This window comes from Pristiophorus japonicus, chromosome 19, assembly GCF_044704955.1.
Source record: "Pristiophorus japonicus isolate sPriJap1 chromosome 19, sPriJap1.hap1, whole genome shotgun sequence".
NCBI classification, from domain to species: Eukaryota; Metazoa; Chordata; class Chondrichthyes; family Pristiophoridae; genus Pristiophorus; species Pristiophorus japonicus.
In genome coordinates this window covers 20,043,772-20,055,050 of record NC_091995.1, presented here as the reverse complement: position 1 = coordinate 20,055,050, position 11,279 = coordinate 20,043,772, and the positions used below count along the sequence as shown (strand labels likewise).

Here is an 11,279-nt window from a genome sequence, read left to right as displayed (position 1 = left end):
CCAGTGGCACGCGGACTACCAGGATGTCTTCCTTCATTGGCAGCAGCTTATTATGCTATGCAACAGGCTCAGACAATAACTCTAAATCATCAGACCATTTTATATATCCCACACTCTGTCGAGATTTTACTTACTAAATGTGCCACCCAACACCTAACCTCCGCAAGAACCACCAAATACGAGGTCGAACTGTTATCAAATCCGAACCTTGTCATCAAAAGATGTACTACCTTAAATCCAGCCACTCTACTCCCCACGGAAGACGACGGCGAACCCCATTCATGTGAAATGGTAACCGAATTAGTGACTAAACCACGTATTAATCTAACAGATGTACCAATGTGTAACCCTGATCTAGTGTACTATGTTGACGGATCAGCCTTACGAAATGATAGGGGCCAACCTAGAGCGGCTTATGCAATTGTAACTCAGTTTAATGTTGTCGAAACAGCCTCTCTTCCAGACTCCTTTTCAGCCCAACAAGCCGAATTGTTTGCGTTAACTCGAGCCTGTATTCTGGCTGAAGGACACACAGTTAATATCTACACTGACTCCAGGTATGCTTTTGGGGTATCACATGACTATGGACAAATTTGGAAGATTCGCGGGTACCTGACTTCTTCAGGAACCCCTATCAAAAATGCAGAACAAGTGGAAAATCTCCTGCGAGCCATTCAATGCCCCTTAAAACTTGCCATTATCAAATGCCAAGCACATACAGGCCAGTCGAATGAGGTGGCACTTGGGAATGCCAGAGCTGATAATGCAGCTAAGTCAGCAGCTCTGTCGAAAGGGGGGATGCAGGTGTCATTGTTCCCACTAAGGAAAAATAATTGCTCAGACCCGCCACCCACTATTAATGACGTGCTGGCCTTTCAGACACAGGCCAGTACGGAGGAGGTGGTGACCTGGACGAAGGATCAATGTTATAAAAATCCAGAAGGAATATGGGTTCACCATGACGGCCGCGTGGTGGCCCCTAGATCCTTACTTCCATGGATTGCCCGATGTGTTCATACATTCACACATGCAGGCAAAGGGGGATTGGCAGATTATATTTTGGCAACTTGGTATGCACCAGGTATTTCGGCAATTGCAAAACAAATCTGTGAAAATTGTGTTACCTGTCAGACAATGAATCCGGGTAAGACGGAAAAAGTAGAATCTGCCTCCCACCCAAATCCAGTCGGGCCTTTTGTACATTTACAAATGGATTTTATTGAATTACCTATGTGTATGGGATTCAAGTATGTATTAGTTATTGTAGATGTGTTCTCTAGATGGATTGAAGCCTTTCCATGTAAAAAGGCCGATGCCACTACTGTTGCTAAATGTTTGTTAAAAGAAATTGTACCGCGCTTCGGAATCCCTGCTAAGCTTTCCAGTGATAACGGGTCACATTTCACGGGAACTGTCATAAGAGAAATGTGTAAAGCTTTACAGATTAATCAACGTTTTCATTGCAGTTATCATCCACAATCAGCTGGACTTGTTGAAAGATATAATGGAATGCTTAAAAATAAGCTGGCAAAACTATGCAATGACACTGGACTGAAATGGACAGAACTGCTGCCCTTAGCTTTGATGGTAATGCGATCTGCAACCAACAGAACAACAGGCCTGTCACCGCATGAGATAGTTATGGGACGTCCCCAACGACTACCTTTTACAGCACCATTTACTGCAAAACAGATGGACATCCACAAAATGGAGGAAAATATGTTGAATTATTGTATTGCACTAACCAAATGTATTTCCAGCTTTCATTCACAGGTAAAGGAAGCCCAAGTCAAGCCAGCGGAAGGGAAGTGTCATAACCTGGAGCCAGGGGAATTCGTTTACATCAAGATTTTTAAAAGGAAAAGCAGTCTACAGCCAAGATTCGAAGGACCATACCAGGTCCTGCTGGCGACCAATACTGCAATCAAGGTAAAGGAAAGACCAACATGGATCCACGCATCCCATTGCAAACGGGCACCCGACCAGGAGGAAGGGACGAAGGAATCAGAGGAACAGAAAAAGGAAGACTGAATAAGGAACTGTATGGACTATGGGGACTGATGGTGCTGGGCTTGACAGGGTTTTACTTCGCATTATTGACTACACCAGGGGTACAGACCCGCCACCGAAGGGAATTGCACGTAAACGTATTTATGGCACTGAGTCATAAGTATGCTCAAGAAAGAAACTTGTCGAGTTGTTGGATATGTTCCCATGTACCTGTCCACTCCAGGGGGGGTATTCCCCTGAGATCTGTCCCCTTTAACGAATCAGAAATGGTAGAATGGTTGACAGTGCAAAACAGGACAAAACTAACTAAGGGGCCAGAAACGAAGGAGCAAACAGAATGGAGGTCGGCAGGGTATAAACTTACAGCCTTCCAGGGATGGTACCAGCCCAATTATGATAATAACCATCAGCCTCCCTTCCCAAGCATTACTCCCAGAATAAGAAATCCTGAGGGTATAATATGCCTAGTGAGTAATGAGACAAAAGGACCAGAAATGGGACGCAGCAAGTGTTCCCAAATGATTAAATGGCAAGCCACAACTAATCCGACTGAGAGAAAGATAGCAACCGTTGGCTGGACAACGGTCCATAACAAAGCCCCAGGTGAAGGGTGGGAAGGTGAGACCACTCGAGTAGGGACAGTGCGAAAGGACCAGGAGCTGACGTCCTATAATTGCACCTACTTTATTTGTGGCCATAAAGCCTACCCATGGTTACCAGCCAACTGGACAGGGTCCTGTTACTTAGGATATGTGGTACCCCTTATCAGATCAGTAAGGACTCTAAGGGAGGCCTATGGAAGCCACAGATTTAAACGGGATTTGACGTGGCTAAACGGAATATTCAAGGTAATGGTGCCACCCTATGGAATAGCATCGACCGAATGGCAGTTACGGGAACTGGCTAACTTAGTAGAATCAGTAGCCAACGCAACTTCCCAAGCCTTTGAAGGGATAAATGACGAAATGGTAGCTATTCGAACAGTGGCTCTCCAAAATCGTATGGCCTTAGATTATCTCCTAGCCAAGGAGGGAGGGACATGCGCATTAATAGGTGAAGAATGCTGTACATATATCCCAGATAAATCAGAAGATATCGGCAGTCTAGCTGAAAACATCAGGAAAAAGGTAATAGAGTATAAACAGACAGTTGGCCAGGACGGTATCACCTTGTGGGGTTGGGCATCAGGATGGTTGGGAGCCCTGGGGAAATCTGTGGTACAGGGTTTGATCATATTCCTGCTGATAGTCTTCGCCCTGTATCTATTATTTGTCGTCATTAAGTGTTGCTGTGCCAGGGTTGGAGAAACTATGTTACCTACCGAGACCACGGCTAGAGTTATGGTAGCAACAACTGCTGAAGGCTCTTGTGTAGAAATGGAAATGGAGAGACTGTACAGGATCAGAATGGATTGAGTTGTCCTTGTGAAGGACAAAATGGGGGAATGTGGAAATGTATTTTTATCTAAGCTGATACCAAACGGTATTTGTGTGCCTTTTGATTAAAATGGAGTCCTGGCCCTTCCAGAACTTTCTGCATTTTAGCAGCCAGCTTATTTTAAACAGCTAAACCTGCTGTTAGATGGCTGATGGTTATCAGACAGCTAGGAGACAAGTCATGCTGAGACAAGTAACCCCCCATGGTGCTCTCCTATTGTCTACACTACAGGAGTTCCATGTCACCCCACCCTTATCTTCTAGCCATTATCTCTTTCCTTTACCTCATCCATTTGAAGCAAACAGGTAAACTGACCAGGAAATTGGATAATCCTGATACAATACAAGACAGGTGATAGCCCATTACCTATGACTCATGGAGTAATGGCCGTTTGGCTTTCTGATAACCCTGACAAAAGGAAATATCTTGACACCATTTCAGTACCAGGATATAGTAATTAACTCTTTATCTGTATTCACTGACTGTGAGACAGAGCAATACACAGGGAGAGGCCAGAACTTGGGTTTTACTGTATAAATATCTTGTGAAGCTGTACCATTGCGGAGGTTTTTCATTTAGCCCTTGACTGAGTGAAACCTACCCCTTGCGAGCAAGTAAATTAAAAGGGAAACTTCCATCGGAGCTGTAAGTGTCGGAGTCATTCTTTTCTGAGGTCGAGATTTCGACACCCCCCAGTACGCAAACACCAAGTGTCACTACGTGCTGAGGTTCTACCTGTCCCCGGTGTTGAGAAGAATGGGTCTGGCCACGCTGCCGCGAAACGCCCCCACCAGTTGGACCATGCCTGTCCACCTGTCCTTCGTGGAAAAGTTCTTCAAAAGAAACCCCTTTGACCACAAGGCCCATCAAACAGTGGTCAGCACGTAAGGTCCTGGACGCCCTCCGAAAGAAGGAGACGGTGGACCCTGTCGGGTGGTTCCCCGAGCAGACTGTCGAACTTGTTTGGCAGAACGTCTCATCGCCAAAGCTTACACACAAGCACCAAGACGTAGCTTGGTTGGCGGTGAGGAGGGCCCTACCCGTCAGAGTGTTCATGCACAGCCGACGTCTCAGCAGCACGGCACGGTGCCCCCGGGCCGGCTGCGGGGCGGACGAGACTGTCACCCATCTCCTTCAGGATTGCCCCTTCGCAAGGCAGGTTTGGAAAGAGATGCAGTGGTTGCTGTCGAGGTTCATCCCAAGCAGCTCCGTAACACAGGACTCTGTGCTCTACGGGCTGTTCCCAGGGACACACACCGAGACAGACATCACCTGCTGCTGGAGGGCCATCAACTCGGTCAAAGACGCTTTTTGGTCTTGCCGAAACTTGCTGGTCTTCCAGAGCAAGGAGATGACCACGTCTGCGTGTTGCAGACTGGCGCAATCCAAGATCCAGGAGTACGTGCTGAGGGACGCACTGAAAATTGGTGCAGTCGCCGCAAAGGCACGGTGGGGTAGGGCCACAGTCTAAAACCCTTCCGCTACGGAAAACCCGGGGGCAGAAATCAGCACCAAACTCCCTCGGGCTGTATTTGTAATTTACACTTTGTGTCCATAGAGCACCAAACCTGTAAACATCAATGTAGTGCCATGTACAATGCAAGGTGTGTTATGAAATGCAAGTTTGAAAAGAAAAAATGTAAATGTACCGTGACCCATTCCGGGCACTGTATTGTAACACACGAAATGTAATTTGTGTAAATGTACCACAATGTACCCTGTTTATTGTACTGAATCGCTTTTGAACAGAAAAACGAGAAATGTAACAAACGGAACTGCCGTCAACACCCAGATGTATTGTATGGGATTGCTGACCGCAGCGAAATGTAATGAAATGCCATTGAATGTACTGTACGTTTTATGAATAAAGTATATTTTGAAATTAAAAAAAAATTAAAAAAAATAAAAAAAAATAAAAAAATATCTCACACGACTGGCTTCTCGGCCTTTTGGCTAAGATCATGCGTAACTGACCTGACAGGGGAGTAACCACCATAACCCCAAGGTGGTTCTCCCTGGATCAGGAAGGTATATGCTTGCTTTTTTGGAAATAGGAGGTGGGTGGGGTGGCTTGACCCATCCACCTCCACGGAGGTGTGTGGGGGGCCTGACCCATCCACCTCCATGGCACAAACCTGGTATTGCAGTACTTCCAGGAACGGTGCAGTGGCTCTCGGCCTTTTGGCTAAGAGCATTGGCGCAGAGTGATCCTTGACGTGTGCAAGGTGACCTCTGGCGTTTGTGATTTGACAAAGAATTGGAACGATTGGCTACGAATTTCCAAAAAAAAAAAATCTCACACGACTGTATATAACTGTATCTTACCATGCTATATATGACTGTAACTGGATATGACCTGTAACAATAAGCATACCTTACCACCAGGGGTGCACTTGCAGGAGACACTCCATACCTGTCCCACTGTGGTATATAAAGAGAGGTCTCAGGCAAGTGCAGCACTGGAGAGCTGGAATTAAAGGTGCAGGTCCTGAGTGACCTTGACTTCAGCATGTGTCTCGTGTAAGTCAGTACATTTTTAAAAAAGGAGGGAGAGAGAAAACAGGGAATTATAGACCGGTCAGCCTGACATCAGTAGTGGGTAAAATGATGGAATCAATTATTAAGGATGTCATAGCAGCGCATTGGGAAAGTGGTGACATGATAGGTCCAAGTCAGCATAGATTTGTGAAAGGGAAATCATGCTTGACAAATCTTCTGGAATTTTTTGAGGATGTTTCCAGTAGAGTGGACAAGGGAGAACCAGTTGATGTGGTGTATTTGGACTTTCAGAAGGCTTTCGACAAGGTCTCACACAAGAGATTAATGTGCAACGTTAAAGTACATGGGATTGGGGGTAGTGTGCTGACATGGATTGAGAACTGGTTGTCAGACAGGAAGCAAAGAGTAGAAGTAAATGGGTACTTTTCAGAATGGCAGGCAGTGACTAGTGGGGTACCGCAAGGTTCTGTGCTGGGGCCCCAGCTGTTTACATTGTACATTAATGATTTAGACGAGGGGATTAAATGCAGTATCTCCAAATTTGCGGATGACACTAAGTTGGGTGGCAGTGTGAGCTGCGAGGAGGATGCTATGAGGCTGCAGAGTGACTTGGATAGGTTAGGTGAGTGGGCAAATGCATGGCAGATGAAGTATAATGTGGATAAATGTGAGGTTATCCACTTTGGTGGTTAAAACAGAGAGTCAGACTATTATTTGAATGGTGAAAGATTATGAACAGGGGAGGTGTAACGAGACCTGGGTGTCATGGTACATCAGTAATTGAAGGTTGGCATGCAGGTACAGCAGGCGGTTAAGAAAGTAAATGGCATGTTGGCCTTCATAGTGAGAGGATTTGAGTACAGGGGCAGGGAGGTGTTACTAAGTTGTACAGGGCCTTGTTGAGGCCATACCTGGAGTATTGTGTACAGTTTTGGTCTCCTAACTTGAGGAAGGACATTCTTGCTATTGAGGGAGTGAAGCGAAGGTTCACCAGACTGATTCCCGGGATGGCGGGACTGACATATCAAGAAAGACCGGATCCACTGGGCTTGTATTCACTGGAGTTCAGAAGAATGAGAGGGGATCTCATAGAAACGTTTAAAATTCTGATGGGTTTAGACAGGTTAGATGCAGGAAGAATGTTGCCAATGTTGGGGAAGTCCAGAACCAGGGGTCACAGTCTAAGGATAAGGAGTAAGCCTTTTAGGACCGAGATGAGGAGAAACTTCTTCACCCAGAGAGTGGTGAACCTGTGGAATTCTCTACCACAGAAAGTTGTTGAGGCCAATTCACTAAATATATTCAAAAAGGAGTTAGATGAAGTCCTTAGTACTCGGGGGATCAAGGGGTATGGCGAGAAAGCAGGAATGGGGTACTGAAGTTGCATGTTCAACCATGAACTCATTGAATGGTGGTGCAGGCTCGAAGGGCCGAATGGCCTACTCCTGCACCTATTTTCTATGTTTCTATTAGAGTCATGACTTAACAGTGACGACGAGTTACGGGATCAGAGAATCCACAGAATGGCGACCAACAGCTCAGATGAGAAATACAATGCTGGAGACAATTGGGAGGACTTTATAGAAAGGCTACAGCAAAGCTTTGTGACCAAAGACTGGCTGGGCGATGATAAGGCAGACAAGAGAAGAACCCATCTCTTGGCTCAAAAACACACGCTTTAATGAAAGAGCTGCTGGCACACGAGAAACCAGCAAGCAAGTCGTTTGAGGAGTTGAGCACACTGGTGAGAGACCACCTGAAGCCAGCGAGCAGCCTACACATGGCCAGACACAGGTTCTACAACTACAGACGCTGTGTGGGCCAAAGCATACCCGCCTTCGTGGCGGAACTTCGGAGGCTGGCTAGTTCATGTGAGTTCCCCGATGAACTAAGGAGAGAAGTACTGAGAGACTTTTTTATTGAAGGAATAGGCCACGCAGGCATATTCCGAAAACTTATAGAGACTAAGAACTTGACTCTAGAGGCAGCAGCACTGGTCGCACAGACGTTCTTGGCAGGCGAAGAAGAAACGAGGCTGATCTATACGTCGGGTACGACAACCAACGAGGCATCGGAACAAGAGGTTCACATTGTGAAACAAACCGCTACCCCCACACACAGACAAAGGCAGGAGAGCAGGCCTTCAACAGCAGACAGTGGCGGCAGAAGCCATCAAAATCAAGGGCCACATGAATGGCCAATCACACCTCATCAACCCACAATGTGAGCAATCAACAACAGATTGAGAGAAGCTCAAGGGAGATCAGCCAGACACAGCTCATCCTTCGTAAACAATGGAAACGGTCTATGTTGGAGATGTGGGGGAAGGCACTCAACCAGGGTGTGTCGATTTCAGCATGCCGTTTGCAGAAACTGCAACTACACAGGGCATCTGGCTCGCATGTGCAGAAAAACAGCAGCTCGGCTGGTATACAAATCGGAAGGGTCGGAAAGCGGACCAGAAGACGGTTGGAACAGTGCATGGGACGCCGAGGTACAGCGGGTTAACACGATCAATGTCCACTGTTCTTACACCAAGACGCCTCCAATTATGATGAGGGTTCTACTCAACGGGATATCCGAGAACATGGAACTGGACATGGGGGCCAGTCAATCCCTCATGAGCGTTCAACAATTTGAACAGCTGTGGCCGCACAAAAGCAACAGACCAAAACTGACAAAGATCGACACCAAACTAAGGACCTATACTAAAGAAATCGTCCCAGTCCTTGGCAACGCCATGCTCTCAGTCACACACAAAGGGACGGTGAACCGACTTTCCCTGTGGATTGTCCCCGGGGATCTTCCAGCCCTGTTGGGGAGAAGCTGGCTAGCAGAACTTAATTGGAAATGGGATGATGTTCACGCCATGTCGTCAGAGGAACGGACCTCCTGCTCAACAGTTCTAAGCCATTTTGAACATCTCTTTCAGCCAGGTGTGGGCACCTTCAAAGGAGCTAAAGTTAGAATCTACATCACACAGAATGCCAGACCGGTCCATCACAAGGCTAGAGCTGTGCCTGATGTGATGAGGGAAAAGATTGAAAACGAACTGGACCGGCTTCTGCGGGAAGGCATAATTTCTCCCGTGGAATTCAGAGACTGGGCAAGCCCCATCGTCCCCGTCATGAAGCCTGATGGATCCGTGCGAATCTGTGGGGATTACAAGTCTACCATAAACAGAGTCTCCCTACAGGACCAATACCCGCTGCCCAGAGCGGAGGACCTATTTGCCACATTGGCTGGAGGAAAACCTTTCTCACATCTGCGTATATGACGCAAGAACTGACCTAAGAGTCTAAGTTACTCACCACCATCAACACACATCGACGCCTTTTTGGGTACAATCGATGCCCATTCGGCATCAGGTCGGCAGCTGCTATATTCCAGCGCAACATGGAAAGTCTGCTCAAGTCCATCCCGGGGACAGTTGTGCTTCAAGATGACAACTCATCACGGGCAGGGACACCGACTCTCATCTCCACAATCTTGAGGAAGTACTAAGTCGATTGGATCGGGTCGGCCTCAGAGTTAAGAAATCCAAGTGTCTGTTTCTTGCACCTGAGGTTGAATTTTTGGGCAGAAGGATTGCCGCTGATGGAATCCGCCCAACCGAATCCAAAACCGAAGCGATTCGCCTGGCACCCAGGAGCGGAATGTCTCAGAACTGCGCGCCTTTCGCGGGCTACTCAATTACTTTGGGAACTTTATGCAGAACTTGAGCATGCTGCTGGAGCCTCTCCGCGTGCTACTCAGAAAGGGGTGCGATTGGTTTTGGGTGGACGCCCAAGAACACGCCTTCAATAAGGCACGCAACCTTCTATGTTCCATGAGTTTTAGCCTTTTTTGACCCAGGTAAAAAGTTAGTCCTTACGTGTGATGCATCAGCGTACGGGGTCGGGTGCATTTTACAGCACCTCAATGATGCTGGTAAATTGCAGACGTTGCTTATGCCTCCAGGTCACTTTCGCAGGTGGAGCGTGGGTACGGTATGGTTGAGAAGGAGGCGCTCGCGTGCGTGTACGGTGTCAAAAAGATGCACCAATATCTTTTCGGGACCAAGTTCGCGTTAGAAACTGATCACAAACCCCTCACGTCCCTACTATCCGAGTGCAAGGCAATCAACGCCAACGCCTCGGCGCGCATTCAGCGGTGGGCACTCATGCTGGCGGCTTACGACTACACGATAAGGCACAGACCAGGCACATACAACTCTGCCGACGCGCTTAGCAGGCTACCCCTGGCGCCCACAGAAGGGTCCGACGAACAGGACTGTGAGATGGTCATGGCAATCAATGCCTTTGAATCCACAGGTTCGCCCATGACGGCTCGCCAAATCAGAGCCTGGACGACCAGCGACCCCACGTTATCTCTAGTTAAAAGATGCGTTTTAACCGGTGACTGGGCAAAGGCTCGCGATGCCTGCCCCAAGGAGGTCAAACTCTTCCATAGGCGCATGCATGAACTCTCACTACAGGCAGACTGCCTGATGTGGGGCAGCCGAGTAGTTGTGCCCTTACGAGGCAGGGAGGCGTTTGTCCGGGAGCTCCATCGCGAGCACCCGGGGATCTTCCTTATCAAGGCCATAACCAGATCTCATGTCTGGTGGCCTGGCATTGACGCAGACTTGGAGCTCTGCGTCCGTCGGTGCATCATTTGTGCCCAACTCAGTAATGCCCCCAGGGAGGCCCCCCGAAGCCCCTGGCCCATCAAACCGTGGTTGCGGGTGCATGCAGACTATGTGGGCCCATTCATGGGCAAAATCTTCCTCATAGCCTTTGATGCATTTTCAAAATGGATCGAGTGCACCATTTTAAACTCGAGCACCATCTCCACCACGTGGAGAGCCTTAGAACCATATTTGCAACGCACGGAATTCCTGACATACTGTTCAGTGATAATGTTCCGTGCTTCACCAGCGCAGAATTTCACGATTTTATAGTTGACCACGGTATAAATCACATTAAGATGGCACCTTTCAAGCCGGCCTCCAATGGCCAGGCGGAGCGAGCAGTGCAGATCTTTAAACAAGGCATGCTCAGAATCCAAGATCCCACGCTGCAGAGCCACCTGTCGTGACTGCTGCTGGCATACAGATCTCGTCCGCATTCGTTGACTGGGGTTCCCCCCATGCAACTATTGATGAAACGAACCTAAAAGACCAGGCTCTCGTTAATCCTCCCAGACATGCATGAAATTGTTGAGGCTAAGCGTCAAAAGCTAACTGAGTACCATGACCGAAATTCGAGGGGGAGGTGGAATGAGATAGGGGACAAAGTGTTTGTGCTAAACTATGGCTGGGGTCCCAAATGGCTTGCAGGGACAGTAACAGA

The 11,279-nt window shown here is 47.8% G+C and overlaps 1 pseudogene; it reads left to right on the top strand.

The window, feature by feature from the left end:
• Positions 1 to 5,380: 5,380 nt before the first annotated feature.
• Positions 5,381 to 5,619, top strand: LOC139230687 (U2 spliceosomal RNA; annotated as a pseudogene).
• The last annotated feature ends 5,660 nt before the right edge of the window (positions 5,620 to 11,279 follow it).